At 40.6% G+C, this 23,021-nt stretch overlaps 4 long non-coding RNA genes across 4 annotated transcripts; 2 read left to right on the top strand and 2 right to left on the bottom strand.

Annotated features, from left to right (window-relative positions):
• Positions 1 to 7,266: 7,266 nt before the first annotated feature.
• On the bottom strand, positions 7,267 to 8,619 carry LOC120945443. The gene is made up of 4 exons (XR_005750577.1): positions 8,327 to 8,619; positions 8,114 to 8,233; positions 7,912 to 7,989; positions 7,267 to 7,468 (listed from the first exon to the last, which is right to left on the bottom strand). It is a non-coding gene; the product is annotated as an uncharacterized LOC120945443 (long non-coding RNA).
• Positions 8,620 to 13,862: 5,243 nt separating this feature from the next.
• On the bottom strand, positions 13,863 to 14,809 carry LOC120944822. The gene is made up of 3 exons (XR_005750480.1): positions 14,710 to 14,809; positions 14,508 to 14,585; positions 13,863 to 14,064 (listed from the first exon to the last, which is right to left on the bottom strand). It is a non-coding gene; the product is annotated as an uncharacterized LOC120944822 (long non-coding RNA).
• Positions 14,810 to 14,899: 90 nt separating this feature from the next.
• LOC120944823 lies at positions 14,900 to 15,349 on the top strand. Its single transcript, XR_005750481.1, has 2 exons — positions 14,900 to 15,144; positions 15,238 to 15,349. It is a non-coding gene; the product is annotated as an uncharacterized LOC120944823 (long non-coding RNA).
• A 6,117-nt stretch (positions 15,350 to 21,466) lies between these two features.
• Positions 21,467 to 22,800, top strand: LOC120944824. Its single transcript, XR_005750482.1, has 4 exons — positions 21,467 to 21,740; positions 21,834 to 21,953; positions 22,078 to 22,155; positions 22,599 to 22,800. It is a non-coding gene; the product is annotated as an uncharacterized LOC120944824 (long non-coding RNA).
• The last annotated feature ends 221 nt before the right edge of the window (positions 22,801 to 23,021 follow it).

Below are 23,021 nucleotides of genomic sequence, written 5' to 3' on the forward strand. Positions count from 1 at the left end.
GGGTCCTCCCACACAGCCCGTCCTACCTGCTCCGCTTTGAAGCCCAACGGGAGTGAGAGGATTTGCCCGCTCAACCAGCCCCGTTAGTCCTTCGCCTCTCTTTTTAGAGACCGCGTGGTCAGAGTGCGTGCATGTTAACCCAATTTCTAGTGCATGTGTAAGTGTGGTGGTTTTTGTGGGAGGGGGGTGGGCGTACTAAGCGCAGGCTTACCTCGCATAGCACACCCACCAGGGGCCGGGCTTAGACCACCAAACTCAATTCACATGTAGCCGAGAGCGTGATCCGAACCCCTAGCTGCAGAGGTGAATGGCTTGTCAGCGCAGTGGCAATCGCGTTGAGCCACCGCAGCTCCTTTGGTGACAGTTATGTAAGGTCATATGTAATTAATGTAAGGTCAGATGTTGTTAACCCAGACGCCATGTTGTGGTAACTTATATCACCACCAGCCAAGGTATTCATAGTACTGTTGAAAAAAGACATGGGACAGCAGACAAGAACACAGAAGTTATGTGGGAACATACTTTTCCCATTGCTTTGCATGGGACTTTAAACAAAAACCCCGACCCTCACCAATGGGGGTAGCTAAGGGATAAATTAACGATCCTATACTTTAAGTGGACGTATAAGTAACATGTGACCAAGTGTTATCGAAATATCTACAGCTGTTATGAAGTAACATGTATTTCCCATAGAGTTGAATGGGACTTTAAAGAAAAACCCCGACCATGGCAAATGGGGGTGGGTAAGGGTTAAACCACCTATCCTATGTTTGTGGCTGACATATAAGTAACCTGTGTGCCAAGTTTCATGTAAATATCTTTAGCCGTTTGGACGTGATGCTGGAACATACATACATACATGCACACACACGTTGAGTTTTATATATATAGATTCCCACTAAATTCCTGTGTTAGGCGTGGGGTTGTTATAGTAATCCGTGTGCTCCATCAGGCCCTTTTTTTAACATGAGATCGTCTGAACAAAACAAAGGAGACAAAAACAGCTCATTTTACCACGGTGGCAGCCCAGCTCACGCTCAGTCCCCTGTAGTGCCCACAAGACCCTTTAATATAACATTGTCCCATTGGTTAACTGTCTATATAAATTAATTTGTATTCATATACAATACAGCAGAGTACACAGAATTTGCATACGTCATTAGAAAACATTTTTACATATATGAACATTGTGTTATTATAGGAGCTACTCTACCAGCTGTGTGCCCCAAGCGCACAAGGCGACAGGCCGTCGAGGAGGAGGATGAAGAGGAGGATGCGGCAGAGGAGGAGAGAGATGAGGAGGAGCAGCCAGGGCCCTCCCACTCGCCAACCCCAGCTCCTGTTGATGTTGAGGCGCAAGATGAGGAGCTTACCCCTCCCCCCAAATTGCTGGTGAAATCACGGCTGCAGGGGAGGTCGAGGAGGTGGAAGAGACCGTTGCTATGAGCCTCGGTCAGAAGGGTAATTATGTGCACAAAGCTTAATAACATTTTAACAATAAAATGTAGATATAAAAATGGACAACATTTAAAGCGCACCCGTCAGATTTCAGAACCATAATATGGTATTTATGATAGAAGTATACAGGTAGTGTAGAATTATTAGGCAAGTTGTATTTTTGAGGATTCATTTTATTATTGAACAACAACCATGTTCTCAATGAACCCAAAAAACTCATTAATATCAAAGCTGAATATTTTTTGAAGTAGTTTTTTGTTTTTTTTTAGTTTTAGATATTTTAGGGTGATATCTGTGTGTGCAGGTGACTACTATTACTGTGCATAATTATTAGGCAACTTAACAAAAAAAAATATATACCCATTTCAATTAATTATTTTTACCAGTGAAACCAATATAACATCTGAACATTCTCAAATATACATTTCTGACATTCAAAAACAAAACAAAAACAAATAAGTGACCAATATAGCCACCTTTCTTTGCATGGACACTAAAAAGCCTGCCATCCATGGATTCTGTCAGTGTTTTGATCTGTTCACCATCAACATTTCGTGCAGCAGCAACCACAGCCTCCCAGACACTGTTCAGAGAGGTGTACTGTTTTCCCTCCTTGTAAATCTCACATTTGATGATGGACCACAGGTTCTCAATGTGGTTCAGATCAGGTGAACAAGGAGGCCATGTCATTAGTTTTTCTTCTTTTATACCCTTTCTTGCCAGCCACGCTGTGGAGTACTTGGACGCGTGTGATGGAGCATTGTCCTGCATGAAAATCATGTTTTTCTTGAAGGATGCAGACTTCTTCCTGTACCACTGCTTGAAGAAGGTGTCTTCCAGAAACTGGCAGTAGGACTGGGAGTTGAGCTTGACTCCATCCTCAACCCGAAAAGGCCCCACAAGCTCATCTTTGATGATACCAGTCCAAACCAGTACTCCACCTCCACCTTGCTGGTGTCTGAGTCGGACTGGAGCTCTCTGCCCTTTACCAATCCAGCCACGGGCCCATCCATCTGGCCGATCAAGACTCACTCTCATTTCAGCAGTCCATAAAACCTTAGAAAAATCATTCTTGAGATATTTCTAGGCCCAGTCTTGACGTTTCAGCTTGTGTGTCTTGTTCAGTGGTCGTCGTTTTTCAGCCTTTCTTACCTTGGCCATGTCTCTGAGTATTGCACACCTTGTGCTTTTGGGCACTCCAGTGATGTTGCAGCTCTGAAATATAGCCAAACTGGTGGCAAGTGGCATCTTGGCAGCTGCACGCTTGACTTTTCTCAGTTCATGGGCAGTTATTTTGCGCCTTGGTTTTTCCACACGCTTCTTGCGACCCTGTTGACTATTTTGAATGAAACGCTTGATTGTTCGATGATCACGCTTCAGAAGCTTTGCAATTTTAAGAGTGCTGCATCCCTCTGCAAGATATCTCACTATTTTTGACTTTTCAGAGCCTGTCAAGTCCTTCTCTTGACCCATTTTGCAAAAGGAAAGGAAGTTGACTAATAATTGTGCACACCTGATATAGAGTGTTGATGTCATTAGACCACACACCTTCTCATTACAGAGATGTACATTACCTAATATGCCTAATTGGTAGTAGGCTTTCAAGCCTATACAGCTTGTAAGACAACATGCATAAAGAGGATGATGTGGTCAAAATACTAATTTGCCCAATAATTCTGCACTCCCTGTATGTGCTAGACACATAACAAGTGTATAGACATGATAATGATTGTTTAATAAGCAACATAAATATTTTATTTATTTGGTAACGGTCTTTGAAATCCAAATGTTTTTTTCTTATATCCTAACAGTTGCAAAAAATATGCTGCGGAAGCAGGCTGTGATCCAGAAAACGAATGCCAAGATCCTCTCTAATCAAAAAAGAATTCGTTATCTGGACCAGCAGAATCAGCAGCTGGAGCAGCAACAATTAAAAAATTATTCAGAGATGGCAGAGCTTCAGCAGCGCATGCTTAATTACGTTTGTTTTTTTTTTTAAATAAAAAATGTTATTTTTTTGAAAAGTTTCCTTTCTTTTTGAGATAGATTTTTAGGTTTTTCAACACATCTAACTTCACATCTAACACATCAACATCAACATCAACACATCTAACTTCATAATAAGCAAAAAAAATGTTATACTATTATTTTATGTAACACAAACCTAGGACAAACTAAAGTACACGGACACAGACACGACGAACACAAACTAAACTGTTGAAAAATGAACATAACAAAAGCAACAATATATATATATATATATATATATAGATATAGAGAGAGAGAGCAAGAAAGAGAGAGAGAGTGCAGATTTGCTCTTGCAGACAGGCTAATGGTTGCAGTATAAAGGCCGCAAACCAGGGTTTAACATAAAGTTCATTGTTTTAGTTACACTTGCTATTACGATCCGGTCTGGTAGCTTGTAGCGGAGGCTGTTGGTGGATCCGCTGTGCCAGAGAGGTCATGAAGCATTACTCAACATGGAGGCTGCAGCAGTAGTATTAAAATATAATGTAATTATCACACAGGCAGCATTTACAAGCAGTAGTGGTAATAGTACTAGATAGCATCTAAACACTTGGGCAAGACTTTACAGCATCAGTAGTGGCCATAGTAGTCTATAGTGTCAAATAACTTGTGACATAGGTGTCGTGAGCAGCAGCAGTAGTAGTAACAGTAGACAATATATTGTCAAATCACTCGGGAAAGAGGTGCCATGAACAGCAGCAGCAGCAGTGGTAATAGTAGTATAGAGTGGCAAATAACTTGTGACATAGGTGTCTTGACTGAGCAGCAGTAGTAGTAGTAGTAGTAGACATTGACAATACAGTGCCAAATCACTTGGGCAAGAGGTGCCATGATGAACAGCAGCAGCAGCAGCAGCAGCAGTGGTAATAGTAGTATAGAGTGGCAAATAACTAGTGACATAGGTGTCTTGACTGAGCAGCAGTAGTAGTAGTAGTAGTAGTAGATACAGTGTCATATCACTTGGGCAGGAGGTGCCATGATGAGCAGCAGTGGTAATAGTAGTATAGAGTGGCAAATAACTAGTGACATAGGTGTCTTGACCGAGCAGCAGTAGTAGTAGTAGTAGTAGTAGATACAGAGTCAAATCACTTCGGCAGGAGGTGCCATGATGAGCAGCAGTGGTAATAGTAGTATAGAGTGGCAAATAACTAGTGACATAGGTGTCTTGACCGAGCAGCAGTAGTAGTAGTAGTAGTAGTAGTAGATACAGAGTCAAATCACTTCGGCAGGAGGTGCCATGATGAGCAGCAGTGGTAATAGTAGTATAGAGTGGCAAATAACTAGTGACATAGGTGTCTTGACCGAGCAGCAGTAGTAGTAGACATTGACAATAGTAGTATAGAGTGGCAAATAACTAGTGACATAGGTGTCTTGACTGAGCAGCAGTAGTAGTAGTAGTAAATACAGAGTCAAATCACTTGGGCAGGAGGTGCCATGATGAGCAGCAGTGGTAATAGTAGTATAGAGTGGCAAATAACTAGTGACATAGGTGTCTTGACCGAGCAGCAGTAGTAGTAGTAGTAGATACAGAGTCAAATCACTTGGGCAGGAGGTGCCGTGATGAGCAGCAGTGGTAATAGTAGTATAAAGTGGCAAATAACTTGTGACATAGGTGTCTTGACTGAGCAGCAGTAGTAGTAGTAGTAGTAGTAGACATTGACAATACATAATAGGGAATCTTTGGAGGGAGCTCAAACTCCGTGTTTCTCAGCGACAGCCCAGAAACCTGACTGATCTAGAGAAGATCTGTGTGGAGAAGTGGTCCAAAATCCCTCCTCCAGTGTGTGCAAACCTGGTGAAAAACTACAAGAAAGGTTTGACCTCTGTAATTGCAAACAAAGGCTACTGTACCAAATATTAACAATGATTTTCTCAGGTGTGCAAATAATTATTTTCATCACTGTAAATACATCAGGGAATGCATGACAAGGGACCCTTCAGCGCCCTGAACCGACGGCGGGTGCCAGAAAGTCACTGCCGATCCAGGACTCATTCATCTTGATGAATGTGAGTCTGTCCACGGAGTCTGTGGACAGACGGGTCCTCTTGTCCATGACCACCCCACCTGCCGCGCTGAATGTCCGCTCAGATAGTACGCTGGAGGGGGGGCAAGACAATAACTCCAGCGCATACTGAGCGAGCTCGCGGCAGTTGTCCAATCTGGCAACCCAGTACTCCATGGGGTCGTCGGTAATCATACTGTCAGAAGCACCGACGGACGCCATGTAATCTGCCACCATGTGGGCCAGCCGCTGGTGGTGACTGCTGCTGCTGCTGCTGGTACTGGGTCGCTCAGATTGGAAGAACATCCTCATCTAACCCATTAGGTCCCCTGCTCGGCTGCTGCTGGGTGCAGCCACCTGCTGGGTGAGATGAGGGGGGACAACTGGAGGCCGGGGGGGTTGCCTGCTCCAACCGGCTGACTATGCCTGCCTGCAGTTCCTCCATCCGGCGCTGCCTCCGGCTGGCTGGGATGAACTGCTCCAGTTTCCCCTTGCACCTGGGATCTAAAAGGGTGGCCATCCAAAATTCATCCCTCTCCTTGATGGTCTTAACCCGGGGGTCCCTCCTGAGGCATCTCAGCATGTGGGCAGCCATGGGGAAGAGCACAGCCCTGCTGCTCACGCTCAGAGATGCCCAACCCCCGGACTATCGGTGCCCCCAACACCGGCTCTCCCTCCTGACCAGGCCCTGACTCCAGGACGACACCAGTAACCTCCTCATCATCATCATCCTCCTCCTCCTCGTCCTGGGCCTGGTCTTGGTGGAGCAGTGTTGCCTCCTCCTGCTCCACCAAGGCACTCTCCCCAGCTTCGAGCAGGCGATCTAGTGTCCTGTCCAGCAGGAACACTATAGGGAGCACGTCATTGAGGCCTACATGCTCCCTGCTGACCATCTTGGTCGCCTGCTCGAAAGGGGCCAACACATGGCAGACCTGGTGTATCTGCCCCCACACCGCACAGGTGATGTACGGGAGGGTTTGTGAAGGCCCGTCATTGACTATTTCCAGCAGGTACTCCCTCACCGCCCTTCGCTGCTCCCAAAACCTCTCCAGCATGTGGAGGGTGGAGTTCCACCGCGTCACACTGTCCACAATCAGCCTGTGAAGGGGCAGCCTGTTGACCCGCTGCAACTTGGACAGGGACGCGGTAGCGGTTGGGGAGCGCCTGAAGTGGCTGGCAATCCTACGCACCCTTAGCACAATGTCACTCAACCCGGGATAGGTGCGCAGGAACTTCTGCACCACAAGGTTGAGGACATGTGCCAGACAGGGCACGTGGGTCAGACTGCAAGCATGGAGGATTGAAGGAGGAGAGGGGTTGGTTAAAGAACCTGGGGAAAAAGTTGAGAGAAGAGAAAAAAAAAGGGGGGGGAAGAAAAGAGAAATAAGAAAGAAGAAAAGAAGGGGAGAGGAGGAGAGAGAAAAGGGCGTAGGGAGAGAAAAGAGAAAATTAAGTTGGAAACACAAGGATAGCACTCACATGGGCCACATCTGTAATAATATTAAAGAAGAAACAATATCAAGCAAGTGGACATTGATGGTCAGACTTTAAGGCCAAGGAAGTATAGTTTTGTAAAAATATATAATTTAATAGCGTATAAATAAATTGAACAGGATATACATAAAATAAATAAGTTCAAGAAAAATTATCACAAATTCATCAACAGTAAATGACCACTGTACATTCCTCCGAAGTCGCCAACGCACGTTTCGCCGTGGGGCTTCTTCAGGGCGAAGATGAGGAATATATAGTTAGCAGAGAGATAGAAACTTATCTGCAATGATACAGTGTGGCATATTAGTCAAACAAAAATATTAATCAAAATATAGAATTAAAATAAAATGCAATGCATAAAAGTGTCATAGTGTGTATTTACATGGCTGGTGGTCCCTCGATGGGTGCGTCCACGGGGCATATAAGATGGAAATATACCAAGTCGGAAGGTAAGCTTTAGGCACAAGTTTCCATATATCGAAAATCTGGTTGACAGAAATATATGTATATATATGGCAGTATTTCAATACATGAATTCTTATTATAGCTGCTGTCAACGCGCAGACACATACCATATAGAAAATAATAATAACGATGGAGTAAATGATAATAAAAATGAGGATAAGACAGAGAAAACACTAGGAACCTACATATGTGTATATGCATGCACAAGCCTAAATGCACATACATGCATGCACACACGTGAGAGAAAAAGAGAGAGAGGGGGGGAAAAGGAAAAAGAAAAAAGAAAAAAGAAAAAAGAGAAAAAGGAAAAGAAAAAATGAAAAAAATAATGAAGAAAATGTGTTGAGTAATAAGTAAAAAGGGGGAAAGAGAATCATGTGAACAAATGCATTGGATATAATTGCTACATAGTTCCTGCGGTGTTAATAAAAAAACAACAAGACCAAACGGCCACCATAATCACCTTAGGTGAGTCGAAAGAGTCAAGACTGCAAGTCCAAAAGGTGGAAGATATGTACCACAGGAAGAGTTAATACTCGGACTGTAATAGTAAAAAAATAATAAATAAAAAGTATATATATATATAACAAAAGGAGCTATTAAACAGCCTTTAAGGACTAGCATTTATGATGGAAATAAGGAGTTAATCAAAAACTCCAGGTTACCTATTTTTATGAAGTCCTGAGCACACTGGGACAACAGATGGCAGTATAACAGCAATGTGGAGGGGCTTACATAGAGAAACCCTTTCTGTAGCAGCCTTTGTATGGGGCTTTTGTACAGGCCTGTTGAGATGAAGCAATGTGTCCATTCAAAAGGTCATTCTTAAGTGTGGTAAAAATAAAGGGAACAAGTTTGGAGCAGAAGAAGTGACTTACCCTATAACTGATTGCAGCAGCAATGCGTCTGTGTCCCAGGGTGTACACACGGTGACACAGCGCCATTGCATGAGCATCAGGTTTATATAGGCTGTGGGATCACATGGACGTATAACGTGATGACGTCATAGATGCGCGCCGTTTCGATAGTGCGGCGCATAAATAGAGATCCCACTGAGGCGGACTAATATGGTATATCGCCCAAAACGGCCCACAAAGTTCAGGGCACAAAGCAAAAATTCCCCATGCCCAAACAGAAAACGCACAAGAATAGCCATCACGGCACAAACACCCAATGAATATTAGGCACACAATGATGAATTGGGATTTTTAGCATGGCTTAGCTGTGATGATTAATATTGATGCTGGGGCTGCCATCTAGCGGTTATAAAGGGGAAATTCATCCCCAGTAGTAAACTGGAAGAAAAAGGCCCCGTTAATGATCCATTGGGTATAATATATAATAGTGTGTTTAGTGTCACTAGTGTGAGTGAAGAGACGGTGCACATGATATTTAAGATAAAAAGAGGAAACAAAAAGGGAGGGAAAAGAAAGGGGAAAGAAAAATGGAAACTGTATCTGCACATAGAAAGCAGCACATGTCAATTATTAAAAAAAATATTGACCAATACCGCTGTCAACCGGATATCAAAATATCAAATAAGAGAGCCTGCGGGTTTGATAGTTATGTTATGGGGGGAACATTAGTTGGCGTAAATTAACCCTCATAGACCGACAATACTGATCATACATGTACCCGGTGCATCCACAGAGGGGCGTCTGAGCAAGAAACACACACAAAGATACACTTTCATTACATAGGATAGAAAAAATATATATACATAATAAATATACAGAGGTAAATATCTACAAATAAGTAGTTACAGAGTACTTCCTGTGTGGGTATGGAGATTCCATCCCAATGTATCAATATTAACATTAACATGTCTTCAGATGTATAGGGTTAACAATAGCGAATGTAAAAAAGAAAAGAAAAAACCATTGTAATAGTTGTAGCAATAGCAAAAAAAGCAATTTGCTAACCCATAAATACCCTCGAATCACTATTAAAGTCAGCATTGATGAACGAGTTGGCCGACAGCCTGTAGCAATCCTATCCTATCATGGGGATATATTAAAGGTAAAATGATGATGATTAGTATAAGTGATATAAACCTATATGTCTAAGAGCACCTATTCTATTTCGATCACAGATATTTTATTCCTCACGAAAAAAAGAGAGAGGCGGAGACATGGTCAAGGAATTCAAATATTCAAGAACGGTTTGAAACTCAATGAGTCGTTCAATCCTGGCCAAAAATTCGCCTTAAGGCGATAGATCCATTGAGTCTCACGCTGTAGCACTTTCTGATCATGATTACCACCTCTAGGGTCCTCTGTAATATGGTCCAACACAGCAAACTGAACTGATGGAATTATATATTTGTGTGAAAAGGCGACATGGTGGCCCATGGTCTTGTTGAGCAGGCCGTTAGTCATATAATACATGTGATCTTTCACCCGTTTCCAAAATGGGCGGATGGTTTTACCTATATAGAAGCAGCCGCATGAGCAGAAAATAATGTATACCACCCCATGTGTTTGACATGTGACATGTTTATATAGTCTATGTGTTCCACCGTTGGGGAGGTGGATGATATGGCCTTCTTTCATAAGGTGGCAAAAATTGCATTGACCGCATCTAAAAAGGCCCGGTATCTCTGGGGTACTTGTTAACGGTTTGTAGTAGTTACTTTTCACTAGGCGATCCCTGATTGACGTAGACCGTCTAAAGGTGATACTAGGATTTTTGCCCACATATTTTGATAATGTTAAATCCGTGGTAATAAGGTGCCAATGTTTTTGTAATAGCTGGCGGATTTGGATGTGTTGATCCGAAAATGTAGTGATAAATCGCGTAACAGTACTATCAGATATTTTTTTGTTACTTTTGATAAGTGTGCTAGCTCTATCTCGTCCGGCCGCTCGATTGTATGCCTTTTTGAGGCAGGATTTACTGTATCCTCTCATAATAAGTCTGGTGTAGAGTTTGTCTGATTCGAGTTTGAATCCATTATCGTCTGAACAGTTGCGTCGCAACCGAAGGTACTGACTGTAGGGTATGGATCGTAGTAGTGGGGCAGGATGAGCACTTGCTGCGTGTAGAAGGGTGTTACCCGCCGTGGGTTTGCGGTAAAGGGATGTTTGAATGCCATTGGATTCATCGATATATATCAAGATATCCAGGAATGCAATAGCAGAGTTACTGTAGTTCATCGTAAATTTTAGATTAAACTCATTACGGTTTAAGAATTTCATGAATGCATGTAAGTCAGCTACTGTACCCGTCCAGAACATCAGTACATCATCGATGTATCTAAACCAGCTTAAAATAAACGACAAAAAATACAGATTAGACTCAGATGAAAAAAGTTTTCGCTCCCACCCCCCCAGGTACAGGTTCGCGTAGCCAGGGGCACAAGAGGTGCCCATAGCGACGCCCTGTACCTGGAGGAGGTGGGACCCATCAAAAGAAAATACATTTTTAGTGAGGATGTGAGAGAGGCATTTAAGCACAAAGCAGTTAAGTTTGTCCATTTTGGGTCCTTTTTCAACAAGGAAACCAGAGACCATTTCCAATCCCTTTTTATGGGGTATTGAGGAGTAGAGGGCTTCCACATCTATTGACACCAAGAGGCATCCAATAGGTACTGAAAGTCCATCAATGGTCCTGAGTAGGTCCGGTGTATCCTGGATATAGGATGGCAAGGAGGTTACATGGGGCCTAAGGTATTGGTCAATGAATATGCTAGCTCTTTCGGTTTTGGAGCCGACCCCAGATATTATAGGGCGGCCTGGAGGTTGTATTAAATTTTTGTGTGTTTTTGGGAGGGCATAAAAAGTTGGAATTCTGGGATGGGGAACTTGAATGCCATCAAAAATAGCTTTAGTAATTGACCCATCAAAGAGTGCTAGTTGGATTAGATCATCAAATTGTTGATTGAATTTAGTAATAATTTCTTTGTTAATAGGTAAATACCAGGTGCGGTTTTTTAGGATGTCCCAACACATATTCCTGTATTGTAGGTCATCCATTATAACCACATTTCCGCCTTTGTCAGACGGTTTGACAATTATTTCAGAGTTTTTGCTAAGTGTGTCTAAAGCTAGTTCATGTTTGGCGACAAATTTAGAGTTTGTATGTTTGACCAGGGAGAGTAATTCTACCTCCTTTATTGTCTGGATGAGAAACGCCCAGATATTGGAGTTTGTATGGAGGGAGGGGAAGTTGAGAGATTTTTTCTTTACTGCTTTTTCCAATATTTCTAGGTCCTGCCTGTACATAGAAAGCTGCAATCTCTCTCCCCTCACTTCATATGTCTCAGATACAATCTCCTGTTCTGGAGGGGCATCGTTCTCGTCCAGTAAGGAAATGAGGGTTTTAAGAGCTCGAAAGTCGGCAACTGTGAAGTTTTTCCAGATCTCCTGGTTGACGACTTCGGCCAATTTCTCTTTTCTCTCCCTGTCATACATAAATTTCAATGTAAGTTTTCGTGCAAATAAATATAAGTCTTTAATAAGATTAAATTTATTTGTTACGCTATTTGGACAAAAATTTAGACCTAGGCCGAGGAGTTCCTCCTCGGGTTGGTCCAAAGCAAATTTGGATAGGTTAATCACTTCAAGTTTAGGTGCATCATTGGTTACTACCGGTGGTCTAGATAGGGTAAGAAAGGGTGGTCTTTGGGCATTAGAATCAGGAATAACCTCGTGTGTGTTTTGAGTATTCTTGGTTATTGGTCCAAAATAATGATCTATCTGTCATTTTTTGGTAGTGTCTTTTGATATTGCACCTGACAAATTTATATTATGAGGTCTGGCTAGTGTTTGTGCCGAATCTAAGATGTTTTGACGTAGGGTCGGGTCCATTCTAGGAATGAGAGAAGAAAGACAGCTAGAATTCTCAGATGAGACACCCGGTGAAGAGGCGGGAAACATAGGCGTCAAGTTGGTTGTAGATGGTAATTGACTAGATAAAGTGGCCTCCAATGAGTTACTTACACTTTGTGCATCATCAGTGTCCGTAATTCGTTTTTTCATAAGTGCGCCGTTTAAGTACCCACCACCTTGTTGTGTTCTCTTTCTGTTATTACGTCCTTGTCGTTGGCCTCTCTCGCCAGTCTTCGAACTCTGTGAAACATGAGAGTTAGTAGAAGAATCAGAATCAGTTTTATCTTTATTATTGACTGTTCTTCTCTTTTCTCTAAAAGGGCCAGGGTTCCTACGTCCTATTTTAGGGCCATTCATAACTGGCCAGGAATACGCATAGAGGCCGGCAAATGCCATTTTGTCTCGTGCTAATTTCTCTTCTTTTTTGACCAATAATTCTTTCGTAAAACTCTGGATGTTTTCTTTTAGTCGCGCATCATATGTTGCAAAACCTTCTTTATTGAGAGTAATAATATTATCATCGTAGATTCTTTTAATTTCGCAATCTACTACTTTTAGTTCTTTCATGTAGTATTCAACCATTAGTTCCATCATTTTTTTCGAGCAGACTAAAAGGTTTTGTTCCCATCTGGTCTTGAATTCTGTATCAATAGACCAGATATTGGGAAAAACCTGTACCCGTAAACCTTTAGGGTTCATATTTTCAGTAATGTATTGCTCGAAATATCTGATGTGCCAAAAAAGGCTAGATTTTCTCTCGAAGGTTTGAAGCAGCTTATGATAAACAATCTCGAATTCAACCTCAGAGTTCGCATTAGCAGAACACGTCTTTTGAATGTCCAACATAAATCCTTCCCAATTATTCCCTGTAAAGTCAGCCATCAGTGTCACCCTGCTAGCTTGTCAAGCAAAAAAAAGGGGGGATTATATGGGAGAATTTCTTTTTTGATTAAAGACTATTGTATAACCGATAAAATGAAATAAAAAGAGATTAGTTATTACACTGAAGAAAAAGGGGAGTGGTAGCCTCAAGAACAGAGGACTTAAAACCCCCCCTGAGTGCGAAAAGACAATAGGTGTTTGCCACCTGATATATATATAATGATTGAAGGAGGAGAGGGGTTGGTTAAAGAACCTGGGGAAAAAGTTGAGAGAAGAGAAAAAAAAAAAAAAGGGGGGGGAAGAAAAGAGAAATAAGAAAGAAGAAAAGAAGGGGAGAGGAGGAGAGAAAAGGGCGTAGGGAGAGAAAAGAGAAAATTAAGTTGGAAACACAAGGATAGCACTCACATGGGCCACATCTGTAATAATATTAAAGAAGAAACAATATCAAGCAAGTGGACATTGATGGTCAGACTTTAAGGCCAAGGAAGTATAGTTTTGTAAAAATATATAATTTAATAGCGTATAAATAAATTGAACAGGATATACATAAAATAAATAAGTTCAAGAAAAATTATCACAAATTCATCAACAGTAAATGACCACTGTACATTCCTCCGAAGTCGCCAACGCACGTTTCGCCGTGGGGCTTCTTCAGGGCGAAGATGAGGAATATATAGTTAGCAGAGAGATAGAAACTTATCTGCAATGATACAGTGTGGCATATTAGTCAAACAAAAATATTAATCAAAATATAGAATTAAAATAAAATGCAATGCATAAAAGTGTCATAGTGTGTATTTACATGGCTGGTGGTCCCTCGATGGGTGCGTCCACGGGGCATATAAGATGGAAATATACCAAGTCGGAAGGTAAGCTTTAGGCACAAGTTTCCATATATCGAAAATCTGGTTGACAGAAATATATGTATATATATGGCAGTATTTCAATACATGAATTCTTATTATAGCTGCTGTCAACGCGCAGACACATACCATATAGAAAATAATAATAACGATGGAGTAAATGATAATAAAAATGAGGATAAGACAGAGAAAACACTAGGAACCTACATATGTGTATATGCATGCACAAGCCTAAATGCACATACATGCATGCACACACGTGAGAGAAAAAGAGAGAGAGGGGGGGAAAAGGAAAAAGAAAAAAGAAAAAAGAAAAAAGAGAAAAAGGAAAAGAAAAAATGAAAAAAATAATGAAGAAAATGTGTTGAGTAATAAGTAAAAAGGGGGAAAGAGAATCATGTGAACAAATGCATTGGATATAATTGCTACATAGTTCCTGCGGTGTTAATAAAAAAACAACAAGACCAAACGGCCACCATAATCACCTTAGGTGAGTCGAAAGAGTCAAGACTGCAAGTCCAAAAGGTGGAAGATATGTACCACAGGAAGAGTTAATACTCGGACTGTAATAGTAAAAAAATAATAAATAAAAAGTATATATATATATAACAAAAGGAGCTATTAAACAGCCTTTAAGGACTAGCATTTATGATGGAAATAAGGAGTTAATCAAAAACTCCAGGTTACCTATTTTTATGAAGTCCTGAGCACACTGGGACAACAGATGGCAGTATAACAGCAATGTGGAGGGGCTTACATAGAGAAACCCTTTCTGTAGCAGCCTTTGTATGGGGCTCCCAATTCATCATTGTGTGCCTAATATTCATTGGGTGTTTGTGCCTTGATGGCTATTCTTGTGCGTTTTCTGTTTGGGCATGGGGAATTTTTGCTTTGTGCCCTGAACTTTGTGGGCCGTTTTGGGCGATATACCATATTAGTCCGCCTCAGTGGGATCTCTATTTATGCGCCGCACTATCGAAACGGCGCGCATCTATGACGTCATCACGTTATACGTCCATGTGATCCCACAGCCTATATAAACCTGATGCTCATGCAATGGCGCTGTGTCACCGTGTGTACACCCTGGGACACAGACGCATTGCTGCTGCAATCAGTTATAGGGTAAGTCACTTCTTCTGCTCCAAACTTGTTCCCTTTATTTTTACCACACTTAAGAATGACCTTTTGAATGGACACATTGCTTCATCTCAACAGGCCTGTACAAAAGCCCCATACAAAGGCTGCTACAGAAAGGGTTTCTCTATGTAAGCCCCTCCACATTGCTGTTATACTGCCATCTGTTGTCCCAGTGTGCTCAGGACTTCATCATAAAAATAGGTAACCTGGAGTTTTTGATTAACTCCTTATTTCCATCATAAATGCTAGTCCTTAAAGGCTGTTTAATAGCTCCTTTTGTTATATATATATATACTTTTTATTTATTATTTTTTTACTATTACAGTCCGAGTATTAACTCTTCCTGTGGTACATATCTTCCACCTTTTGGACTTGCAGTCTTGACTCTTTCGACTCACCTAAGGTGATTATGGTGGCCGTTTGGTCTTGTTGTTTTTTTATTAACACCGCAGGAACTATGTAGCAATTATATCCAATGCATTTGTTCACATGATTCTCTTTCCCCCTTTTTACTTATTACTCAACACATTTTCTTCATTATTTTTTTCATTTTTTCTTTTCCTTTTTCTCTTTTTTCTTTTTTCTTTTTTCTTTTTCCTTTTCCCCCCCTCTCTCTCTTTTTCTCTCACGTGTGTGCATGCATGTATGTGCATTTAGGCTTGTGCATGCATATACACATATGTAGGTTCCTAGTGTTTTCTCTGTCTTATCCTCATTTTTATTATCATTTACTCCATCGTTATTATTATTTTCTATATGGTATGTGTCTGCGCGTTGACAGCAGCTATAATAAGAATTCATGTATTGAAATACTGCCATATATATACATATATTTCTGTCAACCAGATTTTCGATATATGGAAACTTGTGCCTAAAGCTTACCTTCCGACTTGGTATATTTCCATCTTATATGCCCCGTGGACGCACCCATCGAGGGACCACCAGCCATGTAAATACACACTATGACACTTTTATGCATTGCATTTTATTTTAATTCTATATTTTGATTAATATTTTTGTTTGACTAATATGCCACACTGTATCATTGCAGATAAGTTTCTATCTCTCTGCTAACTATATATTCCTCATCTTCGCCCTGAAGAAGCCCCACGGCGAAACGTGCGTTGGCGACTTCGGAGGAATGTACAGTGGTCATTTACTGTTGATGAATTTGTGATAATTTTTCTTGAACTTATTTATTTTATGTATATCCTGTTCAATTTATTTATACGCTATTAAATTATATATTTTTACAAAACTATACTTCCTTGGCCTTAAAGTCTGACCATCAATGTCCACTTGCTTGATATTGTTTCTTCTTTAATATTATTACAGATGTGGCCCATGTGAGTGCTATCCTTGTGTTTCCAACTTAATTTTCTCTTTTCTCTCCCTACGCCCTTTTCTCTCCTCCTCTCCCCTTCTTTTCTTCTTTCTTATTTCTCTTTTCTTCCCCCCCCTTTTTTTTTTTCTCTTCTCTCAACTTTTTCCCCAGGTTCTTTAACCAACCCCTCTCCTCCTTCAATCATTATATATATATCAGGTGGCAAACACCTATTGTCTTTTCGCACTCAGGGGGGGTTTTAAGTCCTCTGTTCTTGAGGCTACCACTCCCCTTTTTCTTCAGTGTAATAACTAATCTCTTTTTATTTCATTTTATCGGTTATACAATAGTCTTTAATCAAAAAAGAAATTCTCCCATATAATCCCCCCTTTTTTTTGCTTGACAAGCTAGCAGGGTGACACTGATGGCTGACTTTACAGGGAATAATTGGGAAGGATTTATGTTGGACATTCAAAAGACGTGTTCTGCTAATGCGAACTCTGAGGTTGAATTCGAGATTGTTTATCATAAGCTGCTTCAAACCTTCGAGAGAAAATCTAGCCTTTTTTGGCACATCAGATATTTCGAGCAATACATTACTGAAAATATGAACCCTAAAGGTTTACGGGTACAGGTTTTTCCCAATATCTGGTCTATTGATACAGAATTCAAGACCAGATGGGAACAAAACCTTTTAGTCTGCTCGAAAAAAATGATGGAACTAATGGTTGAATACTACATGAAAGAACTAAAAGTAGTAGATTGCGAAATTAAAAGAATCTACGATGATAATATTATTACTCTCAATAAAGAAGGTTTTGCAACATATGATGCGCGACTAAAAGAAAACATCCAGAGTTTTACGAAAGAATTATTGGTCAAAAAAGAAGAGAAATTAGCACGAGACAAAATGGCATTTGCCGGCCTCTATGCGTATTCCTGGCCAGTTATGAATGGCCCTAAAATAGGACGTAGGAACCCTGGCCCTTTTAGAGAAAAGAGAAGAACAGTCAATAATAAAGATAAAACTGATTCTGATTCTTCTACTAACTCTCATGTTTCACAGAGTTCGAAGACTGGCGAGAGAGGCCAACGACAAGGACGTAATAACAGAAAGAGAACACAACAAGGTGGTGGGTACTTAAACGGCGCACTTATGAAAAAACGAATTACGGACACTGATGATGCACAAAGTGTAAGTAACTCATTGGAGGCCACTTTATCTAGTCAATTACCATCTACAACCAACTTGACGCCTATGTTTCCCGCCTCTTCACCGGGTGTCTCATCTGAGAATTCTAGCTGTCTTTCTTCTCTCATTCCTAGAATGGACCCGACCCTACGTCAAAACATCTTAGATTCGGCACAAACACTAGCCAGACCTCATAATATAAATTTGTCAGGTGCAATATCAAAAGACACTACCAAAAAATGACAGATAGATCATTATTTTGGACCAATAACCAAGAATACTCAAAACACACACGAGGTTATTCCTGATTCTAATGCCCAAAGACCACCCTTTCTTACCCTATCTAGACCACCGGTAGTAACCAATGATGCACCTAAACTTGAAGTGATTAACCTATCCAAATTTGCTTTGGACCAACCCGAGGAGGAACTCCTCGGCCTAGGTCTAAATTTTTGTCCAAATAGCGTAACAAATAAATTTAATCTTATTAAAGACTTATATTTATTTGCACGAAAACTTACATTGAAATTTATGTATGACAGGGAGAGAAAAGAGAAATTGGCCGAAGTCGTCAACCAGGAGATCTGGAAAAACTTCACAGTTGCCGACTTTCGAGCTCTTAAAACCCTCATTTCCTTACTGGACGAGAACGATGCCCCTCCAGAACAGGAGATTGTATCTGAGACATATGAAGTGAGGGGAGAGAGATTGCAGCTTTCTATGTACAGGCAGGACCTAGAAATATTGGAAAAAGCAGTAAAGAAAAAATCTCTCAACTTCCCCTCCCTCCATACAAACTCCAATATCTGGGCGTTTCTCATCCAGACAATAAAGGAGGTAGAATTACTCTCCCTGGTCAAACATACAAACTCTAAATTTGTCGCCAAACATGAACTAGCTTTAGACACACTTAGCAAAAACTCTGAAATAATTGTCAAACCGTCTGACAAAGGCGGAAATGTGGTTATAATGGATGACCTACAATACAGGAATATGTGTTGGGACATCCTAAAAAACCGCACCTGGTATTTACCTATTAACAAAGAAATTATTACTAAATTCAATCAACAATTTGATGATCTAATCCAACTAGCACTCTTTGATGGGTCAATTACTAAAGCTATTTTTGATGGCATTCAAGTTCCCCATCCCAGAATTCCAACTTTTTATGCCCTCCCAAAAACACACAAAAATTTAATACAACCTCCAGGCCGCCCTATAATATCTGGGGTCGGCTCCAAAACCGAAAGAGCTAGCATATTCATTGACCAATACCTTAGGCCCCATGTAACCTCCTTGCCATCCTATATCCAGGATACACCGGACCTACTCAGGACCATTGATGGACTTTCAGTACCTATTGGATGCCTCTTGGTGTCAATAGATGTGGAAGCCCTCTACTCCTCAATACCCCATAAAAAGGGATTGGAAATGGTCTCTGGTTTCCTTGTTGAAAAAGGACCCAAAATGGACAAACTTAACTGCTTTGTGCTTAAATGCCTCTCTCACATCCTCACTAAAAATGTATTTTCTTTTGATGGGTCCCACCTCCTCCAGGTACAGGGCGTCGCTATGGGCACCTCTTGTGCCCCTGGCTACGCGAACCTGTACCTGGGGGGGTGGGAGCGAAAACTTTTTTCATCTGAGTCTAATCTGTATTTTTTGTCGTTTATTTTAAGCTGGTTTAGATACATCGATGATGTACTGATGTTCTGGACGGGTACAGTAGCTGACTTACATGCATTCATGAAATTCTTAAACCGTAATGAGTTTAATCTAAAATTTACGATGAACTACAGTAACTCTGCTATTGCATTCCTGGATATCTTGATATATATCGATGAATCCAATGGCATTCAAACATCCCTTTACCGCAAACCCACGGCGGGTAACACCCTTCTACACGCAGCAAGTGCTCATCCTGCCCCACTACTACGATCCATACCCTACAGTCAGTACCTTCGGTTGCGACGCAACTGTTCAGACGATAATGGATTCAAACTCGAATCAGACAAACTCTACACCAGACTTATTATGAGAGGATACAGTAAATCCTGCCTCAAAAAGGCATACAATCGAGCGGCCGGACGAGATAGAGCTAGCACACTTATCAAAAGTAACAAAAAAATATCTGATAGTACTGTTACGCGATTTATCACTACATTTTCGGATCAACACATCCAAATCCGCCAGCTATTACAAAAACATTGGCACCTTATTACCACGGATTTAACATTATCAAAATATGTGGGCAAAAATCCTAGTATCACCTTTAGACGGTCTACGTCAATCAGGGATCGCCTAGTGAAAAGTAACTACTACAAACCGTTAACAAGTACCCCAGAGATACCGGGCCTTTTTAGATGCGGTCAATGCAATTTTTGCCACCTTATGAAAGAAGGCCATATCATCCACCTCCCCAACGGTGGAACACATAGACTATATAAACATGTCACATGTCAAACACATGGGGTGGTATACATTATTTTCTGCTCATGCGGCTGCTTCTATATAGGTAAAACCATCCGCCCATTTTGGAAACGGGTGAAAGATCACATGTATTATATGACTAACGGCCTGCTCAACAAGACCATGGGCCACCATGTCGCCTTTTCACACAAATATATAATTCCATCAGTTCAGTTTGCTGTGTTGGACCATATTACAGAGGACCCTAGAGGTGGTAATCATGATCAGAAAGTGCTACAGCGTGAGACTCAATGGATCTATCGCCTTAAGGCGAATTTTTGGCCAGGATTGAACGACTCATTGAGTTTCAAACCGTTCTTGAATATTTGAATTCCTTGACCATGTCTCCGCCTCTCTCTTTTTTTCGTGAGGAATAAAATATCTGTGATCGAAATAGAATAGGTGCTCTTAGACATATAGGTTTATATCACTTATACTAATCATCATCATTTTACCTTTAATATATCCCCATGATAGGATAGGATTGCTACAGGCTGTCGGCCAACTCGTTCATCAATGCTGACTTTAATAGTGATTCGAGGGTATTTATGGGTTAGCAAATTGCTTTTTTTGCTATTGCTACAACTATTACAATGGTTTTTTCTTTTCTTTTTTACATTCGCTATTGTTAACCCTATACATCTGAAGACATGTTAATGTTAATATTGATACATTGGGATGGAATCTCCATACCCACACAGGAAGTACTCTGTAACTACTTATTTGTAGATATTTACCTCTGTATATTTATTATGTATATATATTTTTTCTATCCTATGTAATGAAAGTGTATCTTTGTGTGTGTTTCTTGCTCAGACGCCCCTCTGTGGATGCACCGGGTACATGTATGATCAGTATTGTCGGTCTATGAGGGTTAATTTACGCCAACTAATGTTCCCCCCATAACATAACTATCAAACCCGCAGGCTCTCTTATTTGATATTTTGATATCCGGTTGACAGCGGTATTGGTCAATATTTTTTTTAATAATTGACATGTGCTGCTTTCTATGTGCAGATACAGTTTCCATTTTTCTTTCCCCTTTCTTTTCCCTCCCTTTTTGTTTCCTCTTTTTATCTTAAATATCATGTGCACCGTCTCTTCACTCACACTAGTGACACTAAACACACTATTATATATTATACCCAATGGATCATTAACGGGGCCTTTTTCTTCCAGTTTACTACTGGGGATGAATTTCCCCTTTATAACCGCTAGATGGCAGCCCCAGCATCAATATTAATCATCACAGCTAAGCCATGCTAAAAATCCCAATTCATCATTGTGTGCCTAATATTCTTTGGGTGTTTGTGCCGTGATGGCTATTCTTGTGCGTTTTCTGTTTGGGCATGGGGAATTTTTGCTTTGTGCCCTGAACTTTGTGGGCCGTTTTGGGCGATATACCATATTAGTCCGCCTCAGTGGGATCTCTATTTATGCGCCGCACTATCGAAACGGCGCGCATCTATGACGTCATCACGTTATACGTCCATGTGATCCCACAGCCTATATAAACCTGATGCTCATGCAATGGCGCTGTGTCACCGTGTGTACACCCTGGGACACAGACGCATTGCTGCTGCAATCAGTTATAGGGTAAGTCACTTCTTCTGCTCCAAACTTGTTCCCTTTATTTTTACCACACTTAAGAATGACCTTTTGAATGGACACATTGCTTCATCTCAACAGGCCTGTACAAAAGCCCCATACAAAGGCTGCTACAGAAAGGGTTTCTCTATGTAAGCCCCTCCACATTGCTGTTATACTGCCATCTGTTGTCCCAGTGTGCTCAGGACTTCATAAAAATAGGTAACCTGGAGTTTTTGATTAACTCCTTATTTCCATCATAAATGCTAGTCCTTAAAGGCTGTTTAATAGCTCCTTTTGTTATATATATATATACTTTTTATTTATTATTTTTTTACTATTACAGTCCGAGTATTAACTCTTCCTGTGGTACATATCTTCCACCTTTTGGACTTGCAGTCTTGACTCTTTCGACTCACCTAAGGTGATTATGGTGGCCGTTTGGTCTTGTTGTTTTTTTATTAACACCGCAGGAACTATGTAGCAATTATATCCAATGCATTTGTTCACATGATTCTCTTTCCCCCTTTTTACTTATTACTCAACACATTTTCTTCATTATTTTTTTCATTTTTTCTTTTCCTTTTTCTCTTTTTTCTTTTTTCTTTTTTCTTTTTCCTTTTCCCCCCCTCTCTCTCTTTTTCTCTCACGTGTGTGCATGCATGTATGTGCATTTAGGCTTGTGCATGCATATACACATATGTAGGTTCCTAGTGTTTTCTCTGTCTTATCCTCATTTTTATTATCATTTACTCCATCGTTATTATTATTTTCTATATGGTATGTGTCTGCGCGTTGACAGCAGCTATAATAAGAATTCATGTATTGAAATACTGCCATATATATACATATATTTCTGTCAACCAGATTTTCGATATATGGAAACTTGTGCCTAAAGCTTACCTTCCGACTTGGTATATTTCCATCTTATATGCCCCGTGGACGCACCCATCGAGGGACCACCAGCCATGTAAATACACACTATGACACTTTTATGCATTGCATTTTATTTTAATTCTATATTTTGATTAATATTTTTGTTTGACTAATATGCCACACTGTATCATTGCAGATAAGTTTCTATCTCTCTGCTAACTATATATTCCTCATCTTCGCCCTGAAGAAGCCCCACGGCGAAACGTGCGTTGGCGACTTCGGAGGAATGTACAGTGGTCATTTACTGTTGATGAATTTGTGATAATTTTTCTTGAACTTATTTATTTTATGTATATCCTGTTCAATTTATTTATACGCTATTAAATTATATATTTTTACAAAACTATACTTCCT

The sequence above is a fragment of the Rana temporaria genome, chromosome 7 (assembly GCF_905171775.1).
Source record: "Rana temporaria chromosome 7, aRanTem1.1, whole genome shotgun sequence".
Lineage (NCBI taxonomy): Eukaryota > Metazoa > Chordata > Amphibia > Anura > Ranidae > Rana > Rana temporaria.